The following is a 21,643-nucleotide window of genomic DNA, read 5'->3' as shown; positions in this document are numbered from 1 at the left end:
CCCCCAGCTTTGTTTTTCCTTTTCAACAGTTCCTTGGAGATTCGGGGCCTTTTCTGTTTGCATACAAATTTAAGGACTATTTGTTCCAGTTCTTTGAAAAATGTCCTCGGTATTTTGATCGGGATAGCATTGAAAGTGTAGATTGTTCTGGGTAGCATGGACATTTTAACGATGTTAATTCTTGCGATTCATGAGCATGGAATATTTTTCCATCTTTTTATGTCTTCCTCAATGTCTTTCAAGAGTGATTTATAGTTTCTAGAATATAGGTCCTTTACGTCTGTGATTAAGTTAATTCCAAGGTAACGTATGGTTTTTGGTGCTATTGTAAATGGGATGGATTCCTTAATTTCTCTTTCTTCATTCTCGTTATTTGTGTATAGAAGTGCATCTGATTTCTGAGCATTGATTTTGTATCCTGCCACATTATTGAATTGCTCTATAACTTCTAATATATTGGGAGTGGATTCTTTGGGTTTTCCATATAGAGGATCATGTCATCTGTGAAGAGGGACATTTTGATTTCTTCTTTGCCAAGCTGGATGCATTTTATCCCTTTTTGTTGTCTGATTGCTATTGCAAGGACTTCTAGTACTATGTTGAATAATAGTGGCGAGAGTGGGCATCCTTGTCGTGATCCTGATCTTAAGGGAAAGGCTTCCAGCTTTTCCCCATTGAGAATAATATTTGAAGTAGGCTTTTCATAGATGGCTTTAATGAGATTGAGAAATGTACCCTCTATTCCTACACTCTGAAGGGTTTTAATCAGGAAAGGATGCTGTATTTGGTCAAATGCTTTTTCGGCATCAATTGAGAGAATCATATGGTTCCTGAGTCATTTCTTTTTGATATGATTTATCACGCTGATTGATTTGTGAATATTGAACCACGCTTCCATCCCAGGGATGAATCCCACTTGATCATGATAGATAATCCTTTTAATGTACTGTTGGATTCTATTAGCCAGGATCTTGTTGAAGATTTTGGCATCCATATTCATTAGGGAAATCGGTCTGTAATTCTCCTTTTTGAGGGGGTCTTTGCCTGGTTTGTGGATGAAGGTAATAATGGCTTCATAGAATGAGTATAGTAGCTTTCCTTTTCTTTCTATTTTTTGAAATAGCTCTAGGAGAATAAGTATTATTTCTTCTTTGAACGTTTGGTAGAATTCCCCAGGAAAACCATCCGCGCCTGGAGTTTTGTTATTTGGAAGGTTGTTTATCACTAACTCAATATCTTCATAATTAATTGGCATGTTTAAGAAATCAATTTCTTCCTGTTTCAATCTTGGTAGTTTATAGGTTTCCAGGAAGGATTCCATCTCTTCCAGATTGCTTAGTTTATTGGCATATAGCTGTTGATAAAAATTTCTAATAATCCTTCCAATTTCAATGGTGTTCATCGTGACCTCTCCTTTTTCATTCATAATTTTAATAATCTGGGTCCTTTCTCTTTTCTCTTGGATAAGTCTTGCCAGTGGTCTGTCAATTTTATTGATTCTCTCAAAGAACCAGCTTCTAGTCCTGTTCATCTGCTCTACTGTACTTCTGGTTTCTGATTCATTGATTTGTGCTCTCATCTTGGTCAACTGCTTCCTCGTGAGTGGATTAGGCCTGTCCCTCTGTTGCTGTTCCAGCTTCTTGAGGTGAGAATATGAAAACTGCATTTTAGATTTTTCTATTCTTTTGAGTGAGGCTTCGATGGCTATGTATTTCCCCCTTAGGACTGCCTTTGTGCTCTACCATAGGTTTTCGACCATTGTGTTTTCATTCTCATTGGTCTCCATAAATTGTTTAAGTTGATTTTTGATTTCCTGGTTAATCGAGTCATTCCTGAGCAGGATGGTTCTTATTCTCCAAGTGATTGAGTTTCTTCCAAATTTTTCCTTGTGGTTGAGTTCGAATTTCAGGGTGTTGTGGTCTGAGAATATGCAGGGGATAATTTCAATCTTTGGTATCTGTTGAGACCTGTTTTGTGTCCCAGAACATGGTCTATTCTTGAGAATGTTCCATGGGCATTAGAATAGAATGAGTATTCTTTGGTTCTGGGGTGTAGTGTTCTATATATATCTATGAGGTCCAACTCGTCGAGTATGGCATTCAAAGCCTTTGATTCTTTGCTTAGTTTTTGCCTGGGTGTTCTGTCTATTTCTGATAGTGGAGTGTCGAGGTCCCCTAGTATTAATGTATTTTTATCTATATGTCTCTTTATTGTGGTTAAGAGTTGGCTTGTGTATCTTGCTGCTCCCCTGTTGGGGGCATATATATTTATAAGTGTCATATCCACTTGTTGAATACTTCCTTTAAGAATAATATAGTGCCCTTCTGTGTCTCTAACTATAATCTCTAGTTTAAAATCCAATCTATCTGATATGAGAATTGTCACCCCAGCTTTCTTTTGAGGTTCATTTGCGTGAAAGATGGTACTCCATCCCCTTACTCTCAGTCTGAATGCATCTTTGGGCTCGAAATGAGTCTCTTGTAGACAGCAAATGGATGGGTCATTTCTTTTTATCCAAACGGCAACCCTGTGGTGTTTTATGGGAGCATTTAAACCATTTACATTGGCACTAAGAACTGAGAGAGAGAATTTTAATGATGCCATGTTGCCAGTAAAGTCTTTGTTTGTATCGGTTGTGACTTTTCTGTATCACTCTTGGGGCCTTTTTACCTTTATAGAACCCCCCTTAATATCTCCTGTAGGGCTGGTTTCATGGTTACAAAATTGGTTAATGACTGGCAATTCTGAAATGTCTTTATTTCTCCATCAATTCTGAATGACAGCCTTGCTGGATAAAGGATCCTTGGCTATATTTTTTTCTCTGAAAGAGCTTTAAAAATGCCCCCCCCCAACCCTTTCTCTCATTCCAGGTCTGTGTAGACAGGTCTGACGTAATTCTGATGCCTTTGCCTTGGTACGTGAGAAATTTCTTTGCCCTGGCCGCTTTCAATACGGTATCCTTGGATCTCATATTTGCGAATTGCACTATGATGTGACGTGGTGTAGGTGTGGATTTTTTTAAGACCAGCCTCTATTTTTGTTTTTTCCTCTATTAACCCATCCTCCAATTCACTAATACATTCCTCTGCTTCGGTGACCCTGGCAATCAGAGCCTCTAGTTTTGCCTGCATTTGGCTCATAGAATTTGTAATTTCTGTCAGATTCGCTCTCATTTCTGTCCTTAGGGATTCTATATTCTCAGTAATGTTTTCGTTAATAGTTTTTTCAATTCTACTCATCATTTTGACCCTCATTACTCTGAATTCCATTTCTGATAAATTGGTTACATCCATATCCATTATTTCTGTGGCAGAGGCCACAGACTCACTGTCTTTTCTTTGCTGTGCGGGGCTTCTCCTTCTTGTCCTTCTGATGAGGAGAGGTTGCGGGGTTGTCCAGAGCCCAAATTATTGACTGAGTCCCAGGCCGTGCCCCTTGTTTTATAGGGATCTTAGGGATGTGGGCTTCTTCTTTAAAGATTTTATTTATTTATTTATCTGAGAGAGGGAGACAGACAGTCATCAAGAATGGGAACAGAAGCAGGGGAGTGGGAGAGGAAGAAGCAGGCTCCCAGCGGAGGAGCCCGATGAGGGACTCCTTTCTGGAATGTGGGATCATGCCCTAAGCCGAAGACAGGCGCTCAATGACTGTACCACCCAGGCGCCCCGGGTTGTGGGCTTCTTGATTTTTCAGCCTGCCTTCTGTGTTCCGGGGGAGGGGCCTGCCGCGCCGATACTCAGGCAACCCTGTTTGGGTAGAGTCTCCATGTTCTCTGGGAGGTGGGATGAGGATGGGCACACTGTGAGCCGGTATTTCCAGGCTTTTGTTCTCTGGTGGCTTTCCCTGGCGTTTTGCTGTGCCTCTTCCAAGAGTCAGAGCAGCAGCGGCCAAGTTTCAGCCTCTGTCACAGAACAGAGGGATTGTGGCCTGTTCTCCACTGATGTTTTGGCCACTTTAACTCTGTTTCTGTTGGTGCTGCTCAACCGTGCAGCATCCGGGCATGTGGCCCCATACCCGGCGTCCCAGGCCTCACTTCCAGGGCCGGCGCGTCTCTGTCCTTTGTGTTTCTAACACCACCAGCCACCAGCCGCCAGCCGCCCCCGTGCGCTCCTGGATCTCCGCGTCTCAGTCTATTTCCTGTGAGCACACCGGGATTCTGGAGTTCCATGAGAAGCCTGGTGGCGCGCGCTCCCAGTTCAGGGTCTCAGTCTGCTGTTCCGCGGGTGCTGACCGCGAGTCGGCCCGCTCCCCCGTGCAGGTGGCCCGTCAGCTGCCAGACACCCTGCGCGCTACAGGATCTCCTGGTCTCAGTCTGGATCCAGTGAGCGCACCGGGATTCCGGTATTCCGCAAGATGCCTGGTGGCGCGTGCTCCCGGCTATCCGGTCTCAATCCGCTCTCTTGCGGGTGCCATCCGTGAGTCCGCCCGCTCCCCCGTGCAAGTGGCTACCGCTTCCGGCACCTAACACGGTGGCTCCCCTGCTGTACCGCTTCTGAGAGTTAGAGCAGCAGCGGCCGAATCCCAGCCTCTGTCTGACAACAGAGAGATCACAGTCCACTCGCCACTGAGCCCTTCTGGCCTCTTTAACTCTGTTTCTTTTGGTGCTGCTAAACTCTCTAGCATCCCTGGATGTGCGCCCCACACCCGGCGTCCAAGCCCTCACTTCCAGGGCCAGCACATCTCTGTCCTTTGTGTTTCTAACACCGCCAGCCGCCATACTACCCCAAGCACACTCCGGAGCTCCATTTCAGTGTGATTTGCACACAATCTGGAGCTCTGGTTTTCAGACTGCTTGTGTGCGTTCCCAGGCTTCCGGTCTCAGGCTGCTCTCTTGTGGGTGTTGGTCCGTGAGTCCGCCCGCTCCCCAGTCCCCGTGACTACCGCTTCCCAGCTCCTGTGCACGGAGGCTCCCTCCCCCTTCCATTTATCTTCTGATATCTGTTCGCGGATTCACGGCACCCCACTTCTTACCTCAGTAATCAGTGCTGGAGATGTGCATTTGTATAGGTCCAGGTGTATCTTCCTATGTTTCAGGCTGATTCCGTGTGTGTTCAGGATAGTCCAGTACCTATCCAGCTCCACTCAGGGGACCAGCTGAGAAAGGGGACCCCTACTCCTCCCTAGACCACATCTTCTTAATCCAGTCATCTGTTGAAGGGCATCTTGGCTCCTTCCACAATTTATCTATTGTGGACAATGCTTTTATGAACATTGGGGTGCATATGGCCCTTCTCTTCACTACGTCTGTATCTTTGGGGTAAAGACCCAGTAGTGCACTGGCTGGATCATAGGGTAGCTCAATTTTTAACTTTTTAAGGGACCTCCACACTGTTTTCCAGAGTGGCTGTACCAACTTGCATTCCCACCAACAGTGTAGTAGGAATCCCCTTTCTCCACATCCTCTCCAACATTTGTTGTTTCCTGCCTTGTCAATTTTTGCCATTCTAACTGGCATAAGGTGGAATCTTGATGTGTTTTTTATTTGAATTTCCCTGATGGCTAATGATTTGGAACATTTTTTCATGTGTCTGTTAGCCAGTTGTATGTCTTCATTGGAAAAGTGTCTTCTCATATCTTCTGCCTTTTTTATGATTTGTATATTTGTTTCTTGTGTATTGAGTTTGAGAAGTTCTTTGTAGATCTTGGATACCAGTCTTTTATCTGTTGTGTCATTTGCAAATATCTTCTCCCATTCTATGAGCTGCCTCTTAGTTTTTTTGACTGTTTCCTTGGCTGTGAAGAAGCTTTTGATCTTGATGAAGTCCCACAAGCTCATTTTATCTTTTGTTTCTCTTGCCTTTGGAGTTGTGTCTTGAAAAACGTTGCTGTGGCCGATGTCAGAGAGGTTGCTGCCTATGTTCTCCTCTAGGATTTTGATGGATTCCTGTCTCACATCAAGGTCTTTCATCCATTTGGAGTTTATCTATGTGTATGGTGTGAGAGGAAGCCTTTCCAGTTAACCCTAACCTTGTAACTGATGAGGAAATTGAACCCATTACAGAACATCTCTACCTCCACCATCATCAGCCAAATTAAACAAAATTCTTAAGAATCGTCAGACTGTGGTTTCTATTATGAATGACTCTCCTCCAAGAGATAACAAAGTGGTTGGTTCCACACATGCACAGCCTAGTTAGCTTCCTGAGCAGTCTTCCTCTGCACAACACGATGGCAGTATTTCACATATATATCCAGTTCACGCTGCAAAAAAAGGAATTTGGACCCCCTCAACCTAGAATATCTAATTGTGTGAGAAAAGTAGAAAAATTACAAAGAAAGGGGAAAAAAGGAAAGAAAGGAGACTACAATAGTAAGAACTTAGCGGGAAAAATAAGAGCAAGAGAGAGAGAGAGTGAGACTGGGATGTTGATGTTACAAAGCCAAACTATGAACTTATGTGACTGATCAGAGATTATGGAGGAAGTTTGGATTATAGACCGTTAACAACAACAGATTCTACTGTTGAACATAGGATATGTGTTTGTGTAAGAAAATGACTATTTAATAAAAAAGGAACTTCAATGAAAGATCTTGATGTAATCAAAATCCCTAGTAAAGATGTTGTGATGATACATGAGCCAAAACAAAAAGTAGATTTAACAAGGTACCTAGAGAACCAAACATTTCATTTTATTAAACCTTTGATGACTCAGCTCCTAATGAAATGGTTTACAGGTTTACAGGGAGGCCACTAGTGGAAACTATATTTGAAGTGGAATGGCTACATGCTTTGCTTATAGGCAAACTGGAAGTGGAAAAACTGACACTTTGGGAGGCGACTTTTCAGGAACAAAATAAGATTATTCTAAAGAAATTTTTATGCATTAGCAGCTTGAGATGTCTTTTTAATTTTTTAAAAATTTAAACTCAATTTAGTTAACATGTAGTGTACTATTAGTTTCAGGGGTAGAATTTAGTGATTCATCACTTGCATATAATACCTGGTGGCAATGAGAGGGGAAAGATGGCAGAAGAATAGGGGACCCTATTTCCACTGGTCTCCTGAAACGAACTGGATATCTATCAGACCATTCTAAACACCCATGGAATCAGGCTGAGATGTAAAAAGATATATATGGATCTTTACAAACAGAACTTCTCCAGTGCTTGGTCTCGAGGTATGAAGTGGGGAGCAGAGAGTCTGCGGTCAGATATTGGAAGACAAACGGAAGGGGGAGGGAGCATCTGTGAACTTGTGCCAGGAAGGCAAAAGCCTCCCACACTGGGGAGCAGACACAGACTTGCAGACCAGTAGCAGCATGGAAAGGTCTTTAGGACACTGCCCCCCAGACTGAAACCTGGAGCTCTGGAGCTCACATGTGAACCGGGGGTGACTGGTGGTTTTAGAAGCACAAAGGGCAGAGATGTGCCCAGCCCTGGGTGCGAGGACTAGGAGAGCAGCTGTGGGGAGGACAACCCAGGATGCTATGGGTTTTTAGCAGCAACGACAGAAACGGAGTCACTGTGACCTGGAGAGCTCAATGAGGAGGAGGCTGTGATCTCTGTGTTCTGAGACAGAGATTTGGATGCAGACACTTCTGCTCCGACTCTCAGAAAAGACACAAAAGCTTCCAGGGAAAACCACCAGAGAACAAAAGACCCCCAAAACCAGTACTCACTGAGTGCATCCCCCACACACAGGGGGAAGGGCAACTCTGCTCAAACAGAGTTGCCTGAGTTTCAGCGCAGCAGGCTGCTCCTCCAGATAGCAGGCTGGAAGAACAAGAAGCCCATATCCCTAAGGTCCCTATAAAAGAGGTGCATCTTGCTTGGGTCCTGGTCAATAATTTGGACCCTGTACATTCCCGCAACCGCACCTCATAAGAATGACAAAGAGGAGGAACCCCCAACAAAGGGAAGAAGGAGAGACTGTAGCCTCTGCCACAGAACTAATGCATATGGATATAACCAAGATGTCAGAAATGGATTTCAGAGTAACAATTATCAAAATGATGTATAGGCTTGAGAAAAATATTAACAAAAATATAGACTCTCTAAGGGCTGAAATGAGAATGAATCTGGCAGAACTTACAAATGCTATGAATGGAATGCAGTTTAAACTGGATGCTCTGACTGCAAGGGTAAATGAGGTGGAAGAACGAATTAGTGAGTTAGAGGATAACATGATGGAAAAGAAGGAAAATGAGGTGGCATGGGATAAATGAATCCAATTTCCAAAAACTAAGCTGAAGGAGATTACTGACTCAATGAAATGTTCCAGTATCAGAATTATTGGGAATCCCTGTGGGGGTGGGGAAAGAGAGAGGTCTAGAAGATATTTTTGAGCAAATCATAGCTGAGAACTTCCCTAATCTGGTGAAGGAAACAAGCATTTGTGTCCAAGAGAAAGAGAGGACCCCTCCCAAGATCAATGAGAACAGACCAACACTATGACTTATAGTAGTAAAATTTGCAAATCTTTGATCCAAGGAAAAGATCTTGAAAACAGTGAGGGGAAGAGATTTCTTATGTATAGTGGGAGGACTATCAGAATAATGTCAGACCTGTCCACAGAGACCTGGCAAGCCAGAAGGGCTGGCAACACATATTCAGAGTACTAAATGAGAAGAACATGAAGCCAAGGACACTGTATTCAGCAAGGCTGTCATTCAGAATGGATGGAGAGACAAGAAGCTTCCAAGACCAACAGAAACTGAAAGAATATGTGACCACCAAGCTGGCCCTGCAAGAAATATTAAGGGGTATTCCATAAAAGAAGAAAGACCCCAAGAGTGATACAGAACAGAAATTAAGAGAGACAATCTATAGAAACAATGACTTCACAGACAACATGAGGACATTAAAATCGTATCTCTCAGTAATCATTCTGAATGTGAATGGCGTAAATGCTCCCATAAAATGTCACTGGGTTGCAGATTGAATACAAAGACATGACCCATCTACATGTTGTCTACTCACTTTGAAACTAACGATACATCCAGACTGAAAATGAAGGAATGGAGAACCATTTTTCATGCCAATGGACCTCAAAAGAAAGGGAAGTAGCAATTCTCAGATCAGACAAATTAGATTTTAAGCTAAAGACTGTGATGTGAGATATAGAAGGACAATATATTATTCTTAAAGGGTATATCCAACAAGAGGACCTAAAAATTATAAATATCTATGCCCCCAACAAGGGAGCAGACAACTACATAAGCCAACGGATAACCAAAGTAAAGAAACATACAGATAAGAATATGTTAATAATAAACACTACTCCACTCTCCACAATAGACAGATCATCTAAGCAGAAAATCAACACAGAAATAAGAGCTTTGACCCTCGGAGTTAAGATGGTGAAGGAGTAGGGGACCACTTTTTCAGCCGGTCCCCTGAGTCAAGCTGGATAGGTACCAGACCAGCCTGAACATCCACGGAATCAGCCTGAGATGCAGGAAGATACATCTGGATCTCTACAAATGAACATCTCCAGCGCTGAGTATTGAGGTACGAAGCAGGGAGCCGTGAACCGCGCACAGATATCGGAAGATAAACAGAAGGGGGAGGGAGCCGCCGAGTTCGGGCGCGAGGAAGCGGTAGCCACTTGCACTGGGGAGCAGGCAGACTTGCGGACCGGCACCCGCGAGAGAGCAGACTGAAACCGTGAGCTGGGGAACGCGCACCACCAGACTGAAACAGAGCTCCAGTGGGCTCACTAGAAACAGACTTGAGACAAGGACCTCCGGGAGCTCTCTGGGGAGGCAGGCAGCTGGCGGCTGGCGGTGTTAGAAACACAAAGAACAGAGACAAGCTGGTCCTGGAAGTGAGGGCTGGAACACCGGGTGTGGGGCGCACATCCCAGGACGCTACTGCATTGAGCAGCACCAAAAGAGACAGAATTAAATTGGCCAGAACATCAGTGGAGAACAGTCTGCAATCCCTCTGTTCTGAGACAGAGGCTGAGATTCGGCCACTGCTGCTCTGACTCTCAGAAGAAGCACAGCAATCCGCCAGGGAAAGCCGCCAGAGAAAAAAAGCATGGAAATAAGGGCTCACAGTGTGCCCACACCCATCCCCCTCACAGGGGACATGGAGACTCTACCCAAACAGGGTTGCCTGAGTATCGGCGCAGCAGGCCCCTCCCCCAGAGGGAAGGCTGAAAAATCAAGAAGCCCACATCCCTAAGATCCCTAGAAAACAAGGGCGCACGGCCTGTGTCCTAGTCAATAATTTGGGCTCTAGACAACCCCACAACCTCTTCTCATCAGAATGAAGAGAAGGAGAAATCCCCCGCCAGCAAAGAAAAGACAATGAGTCTGTGGCCGCTGCCACAGAACTAATGGATATGAATATGACCAAATTATCAGAAATGGAATTCAGAGTAACAATGGACAAGATGATGTGTAGACTTGAAAAAAGTATTAACGAAAATGTTAATAAGAATATAGAATCTCTAAGGGTGGAAATGAGAGAAAATCTGGAAAAAATTAAAAATTCTAAGAGCCAAATGCAGTCAAAACTAAAGGCTCTGACGGCCACGGTGAATGAGGCAGAAAAACGTATCAGCGAATTGGAGGATGGGTTAGTAGAAGAGAAAGCTAAAATAGAATCTGGACTCAAAAAGATCCATGCTCAAGAATGTAGGTTACGGGACATTACTGACTCAATGAAACATTCCAGTGTCAGAATCATCGGCATCCCCGAGGGGGTGGAGAAAAGCAGAGGTCTAGAAGAGATAGTTGAACAAATTGTAGTTGAAAACTTCCCTAATCTAGAAGGGAAACAAACATTCGTGTCCAAGAGTCAGAGAGGACCCCTCCCAAGCTCAACCACGACAAACCAATGCCATGACACGTCATAGTGCATTTCGCAAATATTAGATCCAAGGATACAGTATTGAAAGCACCCAGGGCAAAGAAATTTCTCATGTACCAAGGCAAAGGTATCAGAATTACGTCAGACCTGTCTACACAGACATGGAATGAGAGAATGGGTTGGGGGGGCATTTTTAAAGCTCTTTCAGAGAAAAACATGTAGCTAAGGATCCTTTATCCAGCAAGGTTGTCACTCAGAATTGACGGAAAAATAAAGAACATTCCAGAATTGCCAGTCATTGACCAATTTCATAACCACAAAACTAGCCCTAAAAGAGATATTAAGGGGGGTTCTATAAAAGTAAAAAGGCCCCACGAGTGATACAGAAAAGAAAGTCACAACCAAAACAAAGGCTTTAATGGCAACATGGCATCATATGATTTTAATCATATCTCTCAATAATCAGTCTCAATGTAAATGGCCTAAATGCTCCCATAATGCAACAGGGTTGCAGATTGGATAAAAAGACATGACCCATCCATTTGCTGTCTACAAGGGACTCATTTTGAACCTAAAGATACATTCAGACTGAAAGTAAAGTGATGGAATACCATCTTTCTCGCCAATGGACCTCAAAAGAAAGCTGGGGTAGCAATTCTCATATCAGACAGATTGGATTTTAATCTAAAGACTACAGTTAGAGATGCAGAAGAGCACTCTATTATTCTTAAAGGATGTATCCAAAAAGCAGATATGAGAATTATAAATATCTATGCCCCCAACAGGCGAGCAGCAAGATACACAAGCCAACTCATATCCAGAATAAAGACACATATAGATAAAAATACACTAATAGTAGGAAACCTCAACACTCCACTATCAGCAATAGACAGATCACCTAAGCAAGAAATCAGCAAAGAAACTAGAGCTTTGAATGCCATACTAGACGAGTTGGACCTCATGGATATATATAGAACACTACACCCCAGAACCAAAGAATACTAATTGTATTCTAATGCCCATGGAACATTCTCAAGAATAGACCATGTTCTGGGTCACAAAACAGGTCTCAACTGATACCAAAAGACTGAAATTATTCCCTGCATATTCTCAGACCACAATAGTTTGAAATTGGAACTCAACCACAAGGAAAAATTTGGAAGAAACTCACACATGGAGACTAAGAACCATCCTGCTCAGTAATGACTCGATAAACCAAGAAATCAAAAATCAATTTAAACATTTCATGGAGACCAACGAGAATGAAAACAGAATGGTCCAAAACCTATGGGATACTGCAAAGGCAGTCCTAAGGGGGAAATACATAGCCATCCAAGCCTCACTCAAAAGAATAGAAAAATCTAAAATGCTGTTTTTATATTCTCAACTCAAGAAGCTGGAAGAGCAGCAGGGAGACAGGCCTAATCCACACACGATGAAGCAGTTGACCAAGTTTAGAGGAGGAATCAATGAATTAGAAACCAGGAGCACAGTAGAGCAGATCAACAGAACTAGAAGCTGGTTCTTTGGAGAATTAATAAAATTGACAGACCACTCGCAAGACTTATCCAAAAGAATAGAGAAAGGAACCAAATTAATAAAATTATGAATGAAAAAGGAGAGGTCACAACCAACACCAATGAAATTGGAAGGATTATTAGAAACTCTAACCAACAGCTTTATGCCAATAAATTAAGCAATCTGGAAGAGATGGAGGACTTCCTGGAAACCTATAAACTACCAAGACTGAAACAGGAAGAAATTGATTTTTTAAACAGGCCAATTGATTATGAAGAGATTGAGTCAGTGATAAACAACCTTCCAAAAAAAAAAAAAACTCGAGCACCGGACAGTTTTCCTGGGGAATTCTACCAAACATTCAAAGAAGAAATAATACCTATTCTCCTAAAGCTATTTCAAAAAATAGAAACAGAAGGAAATCTACCAAACTCATTCTATGAGGCCAATATTACCTTGATCCTCAAACCAGGCAAAGAACCGAACAAAAAGGAGAATTACAGACCGATTTCTCTAATGAATATGGACACCAAAATCCTCAATAAGATCCTGGCAAATAGAATCCAACAGTACATTGAAAGGATTATCCATCATGATCAAGTGGGATTCATCCCTGGGATGCAAGGGTGGTTGAACATTCGCAAATCTATCAGTGTCTTAGATTTTATCCAGAACGAAAAATTCATAAATCATATGAATCTCTCAATAGATGCAGAAAAAGCATTTGACAAAATACAGCATCCTTTTCTGATTAAAACCCTTCAGAGTATACAGTTAGAGGGTACAATCCTCAATCTCATAAAAACCATCTATGAAAAGCCTATGGCAAATATCATTCTCAATGGGAAAAAGCTGGAAGCCTTTTCCTTAAGATCAGGAACATGACAAAGATGCCCACTCTCGCCACTACTATTCAACATAGTACTAGAAGTCCTTGCAACAGCAATCAGACTACAAAAAGTGATAAAAGTATCCAAATTAGCAAAGAAGAAATCAAAATGTCTCTCTCCACAGATGACATGATACTCTATATGGAAAACCCAAAAGAATCCACTCCCAAACTATTAGAAATTAGAGAGCAATTCAATAATGTGGCAGGATACAAAATCAATACTCGGAAAACAGTTGCATTTCTATACATGAATAATGAGACTGAAGAAAAAAAAATTAGGGAATCCATCCCATTTACAATAGCACCAAAAACCATACGTGACCTTGGAATTAACTTAACCAGAGACACAAAGGACCTATATTCTAGAAACTATAAATCACTCTTGAAAGTCATTGAAGAAAACACAAAAAATGGAAAAATATTCCATGCTCATGGATCAGAAGAATTAACATAGTTAAAATGTCCATGCTACCCAGAGTAATCTACACTTTCAATTCTCTCCCAATCAAAATACCAATGACATTTTTCAAAGAACTGGAACAAATAGTCCTTAAATTTGTATGGAAGCAGAAAAGGCCCTGAATCGCCAAGGAACTGTTGAAAAGGAAAAACAAAGCTGGGGGCATCACAATGCCGGATTTCGAGCTGTACTACAAAGCTGTGATCACAAAGACAGCATGGTACTGGCACAAAAACAGACACATAGACCAAAGAAACAGAATAGAGAACCCAGAAATGGACCCTCGCTCTTTGGGCAAGTAATCTTTGATAAAGCAGAAAAAATCATCCGGTGGAAAAAAGACAGTCCCTTCAATAGATGGTGCTGGGAAAACTGGACAGCTACATGCAAAAGAATGAAACTTGACCACTCTCTCACACCATACTCAATGATAAACTCCAAATGGATGAAAGACCTCGATGTGAGACAGGAATCCATTAAAATCCTAGAGAACATAGGCAGCAATCTCTACGACATCGACCACAGCAACTTTTTCCATGACACATCTCCAAAGGCAAGAGAAACAAAAGATAAAATGAACTTGTGGGATTTTATCAAGATAATAAGCTTCTGCACAGCCAAGGAAACTGTCCAAAAAACTAAGAGGCAGCCCACGGAATGGGAGAATATATTTGCAAATGATGCTACAGATAACAGACTGGTATCCAAGATCTACAAAGAACTTCTCAAACTCAATATGTGAGAAACAAATAAAAAATCATAAAATGGGCAGAAGATATGAACAGTCAGTTTTCCAATGATGACATACAAATGGCTAACAGACACATGAAAAAAATGTTCCAAATCATTAGCCATCAGGGAAATTCAAATGAAAACCACACTGAGATACCCCCTTACACCAGTTAGAATGGCAAAAATTGACAAGGCAAAAAACAACAATTGTTGGAGAGGATGTGGAGAAAGGGGATCCCTCCTACATTGTTGGTGGGAATGCAAGTTGGTACAGCCACTTTGGAAAACAGTGTGGAGGTCCCTTAAAAAGTTAAAAATTGAGCTACCCTATGATCCAGCCATTGCACTACTGGGCATTTACCCCAAAAATACAGACGTAGTGAAAAGAAGGCCATATGCACCCCAATGTTCATAGCAGCATTGTCCACAATAGCTAAATTGTAGAAGGAACCGAGATGCCCTTCAACAGATGACTGGATTAAGTTGTGGTCCATAAATACAATGGAATATTACTCAGCTATCAGAAAGAACAAGTTCTCAACATTTGTCTCAACATGGATGGCAGTGGAGGAGATAATGCTAAGTGAAACAAGTCAAGCAGAGAAAGACAATTATCATATGATTTCTCTCATCTATGGAACATAAGAACTAGGAAGATCGGTAGGGGAAGAAAGGGATAAAGAAAGGGGGTCATCAGAAGGTGAAATGAAGCATGAGAGACTATGGACTCTGCAAAACAAACAGAGCTTCAGAATGGACGGTGGGGGGGGAATGGGATAGGCTGGTGATGGGTAGTGAAGAGGGCACGTATTGCATGGTTCACTGGGTGTTATACACAACTAATGAATCATTGAACTTTACATCAGAAACCAGGGATGTATTGTATGGTGACTAACATAATATAATAAAAAAAACATTAAAATAAAAAAAAAGAAATAAGAGGTTTGAATGACTTGCTGGCCGAGAGGGACCTCATAGATATATATGCAAAACATTCCACCCTATAACAAGAGAATTTTCATTCCTTTCAAATGCACATGGAACTTTCTCCAGAATAGACCATATAGTGGGACATAAAACAGGTCTCAACTGATACCAAAAGACTGGGATTATTCCCTGCATATTCTCAGACCACGATGCTTTGAAAATGGAACTCAATCACAGGAAAAAATTTGGAAGAAATTCAAAAACTTGGAAGCTAAAGACCAACCTGCTTAAGAATGTTTAGGTAAGCCAGGAAATTAAAGAAGAACTTAAACAATTCATGGACACCAATGAGAACAAAAACACATCAGCACAAAACCTATGGGACACTGCAAAGGCAGTTCTAAGGGGGAATTACATAGCCATCCAAGCCTCACTCAAAAGAATAGAAAAATCTAAAACACAGGCCTCAGAGGGGAGGGTGGTGGGGGAATGGGATAGGCTGGTGCTGGGTAGTAAGGAGGGCACGTATTGCATGGTGCACTGGGTGTTATACACAACTAATGAATCATCGAGCCTTACATCGGAAACCAGGGATGTACTGTATGGTGACTAACATAATATAATAAAAAATCATTAAAAAAATAAATAAAAATAAAATACAGACCCTATACTCACACCTTAAACAGCTAGAGATGCAACAAAAGAAGAGACCTAACACACACAAAAAGAGAATTGATTAAGCTTAGAGTAGAAATCAATGGATTAGAAACCAGAAATATAGTAGAGCAGATCAATGAAACTAGAAGCTGGTTCTTTGAAAGAATTAATATGATCGATAAACCACAGGCCAGACTTATCCAAAAGAAAAGAGAAAACACAGAAATTAATAAAATTATGACTGAAATAGGAGAGATCGTGACTAACACCAAGGAAATATAAACAATCATGAGAAACTATTATCAGCAACTATATGCCAATAAATTAAGCAACCTGGAAGAAATGGATGCCTTCCTGGAAACCTATAAACCACCAAGACTGAAACAGGAAGAATTTGACATCCTAAATAGACCAATAACCCGTAATGAGATTGAAGCCGTGATCAAAAACCTCCCAAAAAACAAGAGTCCAAGGCCTGAGGTATTCCATGGATAATTCTACCAAACATTCAAAGAAGAAATAATTCCTATTTTCCTGAAGCTGTTTCAAAAAATAGAAACAGAAGGAAAACTTCCATAATCATTCTATGAGGCCACCATTACCTCGATCCCAAAACCAGGCAAAGACGCCATCAAAAGGAGAATTACAGTCCGATATCCCTGATGAATATGGATGCCAACATTCTCAACAAGATCCTAGCTAATAGGATCCAAAGTGCATTAAAAGGATTATCCATCACGACCAGGTAGGATTCATCCCTTGGATGCAAGTGTGGTTCAATATTTGCAAATCAATCAATGTGAGAGAACACATTAATAAGAGAGGAGACAAGAATCCTATGGTCCTCTCAATTGATGTAGAAAAAGCATTTGACAAAATACAGCATCCTTTCCTGGTTAAAACCCTTCAGAGTGTAGGGACAGAGGGTACATTCCTCAATTTCATAAAAACCATCTATGAAAAGCCCACAGCAAGTATCATTCTCAATGGGGAAAAATTGAGAGATTTCCTTTAAGGCCAGGGACATGACAGGGATGCCTACTCTTGCCTCAATTGTTGAACATAGTACAAGAAGTCCTAGCTTCAGCAATCAGACAACATAAAAAATAAAATGCATTCAAATTGGCAAAGAAGAAGTGAAACTCTCTCTCTCTTCTCAGATGACATGATATGTTATGTGGAAACCCAAAAGACTCCACCCCCAAATTACTAGAACTCACACAGCAATTCAGTAATGTGGCAAGATACAAAATCAGCGCACATAAATAAGTTGCCCTTCTATACACTAACAAGGAGACTGAAGAAAGAAATTAAGGAATCAATTACATTTACAATAGCACCAAAACTCATAAGATATCTAGGAATTAACCTAACCAAAGAGGTGAAGGATCTATACCCTAGAAACTACAGAACACTGATGAAAGACATTGAAGAAGACAAAAAAGATGGAAAAACATTCCATGCTCATGGATCAGAAGAATAAACATAGTTAAAATGTCTATGGTATAGAGCAATCTATACTTTTAATGCCATCTTGATCAAAATACTAGTGCCATTTTTCAATGTGCTGGAACAAACAATCCTAAAATTCATGCAGAATCAGAAAAGACCAACACCAAGGAAATGTTGAAAAAGAAAAACAAAGCTGGGGGCATCACATTCCCTGAAATCAAGCTATACTACAAGCTGTGATAATCAAGACAGCATGGTACTGGCAAAAAAAAAACCCAAAAAACAAACAAACAAACAAACAAACAAAAACAGACACATGGATCAATAGAACAGAATAGAAACTCCAGACATGGCCCCTCAACTCTGTAGTCAACTAATTTTTGACAAAGTAGGAAAAAACATCTGATGAAAAAAGGCATTCTCTTCAATAAATGGTGATGGGAAAATTGGACAGCTATATAGAGAAGAATGAAACTCGACCATTCTCTCACACCATACACAAAGAAAAACTAAATGGATGAAAGATCTCGATGTGAGACAGGAATCCATCAAAATCCTAGAGGAGAACATAGGCATCAATCTCTTTGACTTTGGCCACAGCAACTTCTTTCAAGACACGTCTCCAAAGGCAAGGGAAACAAAAACAAAATGTTCTTTTGGGACTTCATCAAGATAAAAAGCTTCTGCACAGCAAAAGAAACACTTAACAAAACAAAGAGGCAACCCACGGAATGGGAGAAGATATTTGCAAATGACACTAAGGATGAAGAGCTGGTATCCAAGATCTATAAAGAACTCATACTCAACACCCAAAATACAATCAAGTCAAAAAATGGGCAGAAGACATGAACAGATACTTTTCCAAAGAAGACATATGAATGGCTAACATACACATGAAAAATGTTCAACATTATTAGCCATTAGGGAAATTCAAATCAAAATCACATTTAAATACCACCTTACACCACTTAGAGTGGTAAAAATTGACAAGGCAAAAACAACAAATGTTGGAGAGGATGTGAAGAAAGGGGAACCCTCTTACACTGTTGGTGAGAATGCAAGCTGGTACAGCCACTCCAGAAAACAGTGTGGAGGTCCCTCAAAAAGTTAAAAATAGAGCTACCCTATGATCCCGCAATTGCACTACTGGGTATTTACCCCAAAGATACAGATGTAGTGAAGAGAAGGGCCGTGTGCACCCCAATGATCATAGCAGTATTGTCCACAATAGCTAAATTGTGGAAGGAGCTGAGATGCTCTTCAACAGATCAATGGATAAAGAAGATGTGGTCCATACATACAATGGAATATTACTCAGCCATTAGAATGAACAATTACCCAACATTTGAAGCAACATGGATGGGACTGGAGGATATTATGCTAAGTGAAATAAGTCAAGCAGAGAAAGACAATTATCATATGGTTTCACTCATTTATGGAACATAAGAAATAGCAGGGAGATCTGTAGGAGAATGAAGGGAAGAATGAAGGGGGGGTGAGGAGAAGGGGGAATGAACCACAAGAGACTATGGACTCTGGGAAACAAACTGAGGGCTTCAAAGGGAAGGGGGTTGGGGGATTGGGCTAGGCCGGTGATGGGTATTAAGTAGGACATGTATTGCATGGAGCACTGGGTGTTATACGCAAACAATGAATAATGCAACACTACATCAAAAACTAATGATGTACTATATGGTGACTACCATAACATAATAAAAAATTTTAAAAAAAGAAGACATGAACAGATACTTCACCATAGAAGACATATGAATTGCTAAGAGATACATGAAAAAAAAAATGTTCAACATCATTAGCCATCAGGGAAGTTCAAATCAAAACCACACTGAGATACCACCTTACGCCAGTTAGAATGGCAAAAATTGACACATCAAGAAACAACAAATGTTGGAGAAGATGTGGAGAAAGGGGAACCCTCTTGCACTATTGGTGGGAATGCAAGTTGGTACAGCCCCTTTGGAAAACAGTATGGAGGTTCCTCAATAATTTAAAAAATATGGTTATCCTGTGACCCAGCCATTGCACTACTGGGTATTTACCCCAAAGATACAGATGTAGTGAAGTGAAGGGCCATATGCACCCCAATGTTCATAGCAGCAATGTGCACAATAGCTAAATTGTGGAAGGAGCCATGATGCCCTTCAACAGATGAATGGATACAGAAGATGTGGTCCATATATACATTGGAATATTACTCAACCATCAGAAAGGACAATTACCCAACTTTTGCATCAACATGGTTGGAACTGGAGGAAATATGCTAAGTGAATTAAGTGAAGCAGAGAAAGCCAATTATCATATGGTTTCACTTATTTGTGCTACATAAAGAATAGCAGGGAGATCATTAGGAGAAGGAAGGGGAAAATGAAGGGGCGGAAATCAGAGGAGGAGACAAACCATGAGAGATTATGGACTCCAAGAAACAAACTGAGGGTTTTAAGGGGAAGGTGGGGCGGGATGGGCTAGCCCAGTGATGGGTATTAAGAAGGGCACATATTGCATGGAGCTCTATGTGTTGTACGCAACAATGAATCATGGAACACTACATCAAAAGCTAATGATGTACTGAATGGTGACTAACATATCATAATAATAATTAAAAAAACACCCAGTGGCTCACTACATCAAGTGCCTTCCTTAATGACCATCACCCAATTACCCCATCCGCCCACCCACGTGTCCTCCAGCAACCCTCAGATTGTTTCCTACAGTTAAGAGTCTGTTATAGTTTGCCCCCCTCTCTCTTTTTATCTTATTTTATTTTTCCTTTTCTTCCCCAATGTTATCTTTTTTTGTTTCTTCAATTCCACATAATGGTGAAATCGTATAGTATTTGTCTTTCTCTGACTGACTTATTTCACTTAGCATAATACCCTCTAGTTCCAACCACATCATTGTAAATGGCAAGATTTTATTATTTTTGATATTCCTCAAAAAGTTAATAATACAACTACCCTATGACCCAGCAAGTGCACTACTATGTATTTATCCAAAGTAGACAAACAGAATGTTTTGAAGGGACACAAGCACCGCAATGTTAATAGCAGCGATGTCCACAATAGCCAAAATACAGAAAGAGCCCAGCTATACATCAACAGATAAATGGATAGAAAAAATGTCAAGGTGTCTTTTTAATGTTAAGGAAGCCAAACTATAAGAAGTTAGAACTTTGAGCATATGCAACTTTTTTTTTTGAAATTTACGGTGGAAACATGTTTGACTTGCTAAACAGGAAAACAAAATTAAGAGTGCTAGAAGATGTTGAACAGCAGGTTCAAGTGGTGGGATTACAGGAACAGGAGGTCAAATGTGTTGAAGATGTACTGAAACTCATTGCCATAGGCAAGAGTTGAAGAACATCTGGTCAAACATCTGCAAATGCACATTCATCTTGAAGCCATGCCGTGTTTCAACTTATTCATGGAAAGAAAGGAAAATTACATGGCAATTTTGCTCTCATTGATTTTGCTGAACATGAATGAGAAGCTGATACTTCCACTGTAGACAGGCAAACCAAGCTCGAAGGTGCTGAAATTATTAGCCTTTTAGCACTCAAGGAGTACATCAAAGCCTTAGGTAGAAATAAACATCTTACTCCTTTCAGAGCAAGTAAACTCACTCAGGCATTAAGAGATTCATTCATAGGTGAAAATTATCATACCTGAATGATTGTTACAATTCCTGTGAAAATACTCTTAATACATTAAGATATGCAAATAGGTATGAGACATAGTTATTCAGTTTGAAATTTGAGGGGAATAGAGCAATATTTAGTTTGATTTAATAGATGATAAGATAAATTTTATTACATTTTTCTTTCAATTTTAAAAAAATGCATGTTATTCATTAAGATGATATGTAGAGTCATTTGACTAAGTTCTGAAGTAATGATAACTGGGTGTTGTATGCAACTGATGAATCACTAAACTGTACCCCTGGAACTAATAATACAAATTGAATTTGAATTGAAAAAATTTTTAAAATAAGTTATATAAATGGAAATGTGTTGTGTAATTTGGAAAGTGATTTAGATCTTTAGTAGACTTGGTCTTTCTATCCTAGAACATGATTACATTTCTCTGTTTCACCTAGTTATATTTCACGTTATTTCATGACATTTAAATCATGCAAGTTTTTCCTATTATAATAAGACTCTAAGTGAGTATGGGAGAACCAGTCTGTATTTCTTAAATTGTTTTTTCTGTATGCAAAAAATATTTCTGATATTA

General features: G+C 40.7%; 2 pseudogenes; both read left to right on the top strand.

The window, feature by feature from the left end:
* The first annotated feature begins 4,353 nt into the window (after positions 1–4,353).
* LOC123797344 (kinesin-like protein KIF2A pseudogene) lies at positions 4,354–7,199 on the top strand (annotated as a pseudogene).
* An 807-nt stretch (positions 7,200–8,006) lies between these two features.
* Positions 8,007–21,189, top strand: LOC148106947 (kinesin-like protein KIF2A pseudogene; annotated as a pseudogene).
* The last annotated feature ends 454 nt before the right edge of the window (positions 21,190–21,643 follow it).

The sequence above is a fragment of the Ursus americanus genome, chromosome X, assembly GCF_024610735.1.
Source record: "Ursus americanus isolate L20-20 chromosome X, mUrsAme1.1.p, whole genome shotgun sequence".
Lineage (NCBI taxonomy): Eukaryota > Metazoa > Chordata > Mammalia > Carnivora > Ursidae > Ursus > Ursus americanus.
This window is presented reverse-complemented; position numbering and strand designations above follow the sequence as displayed.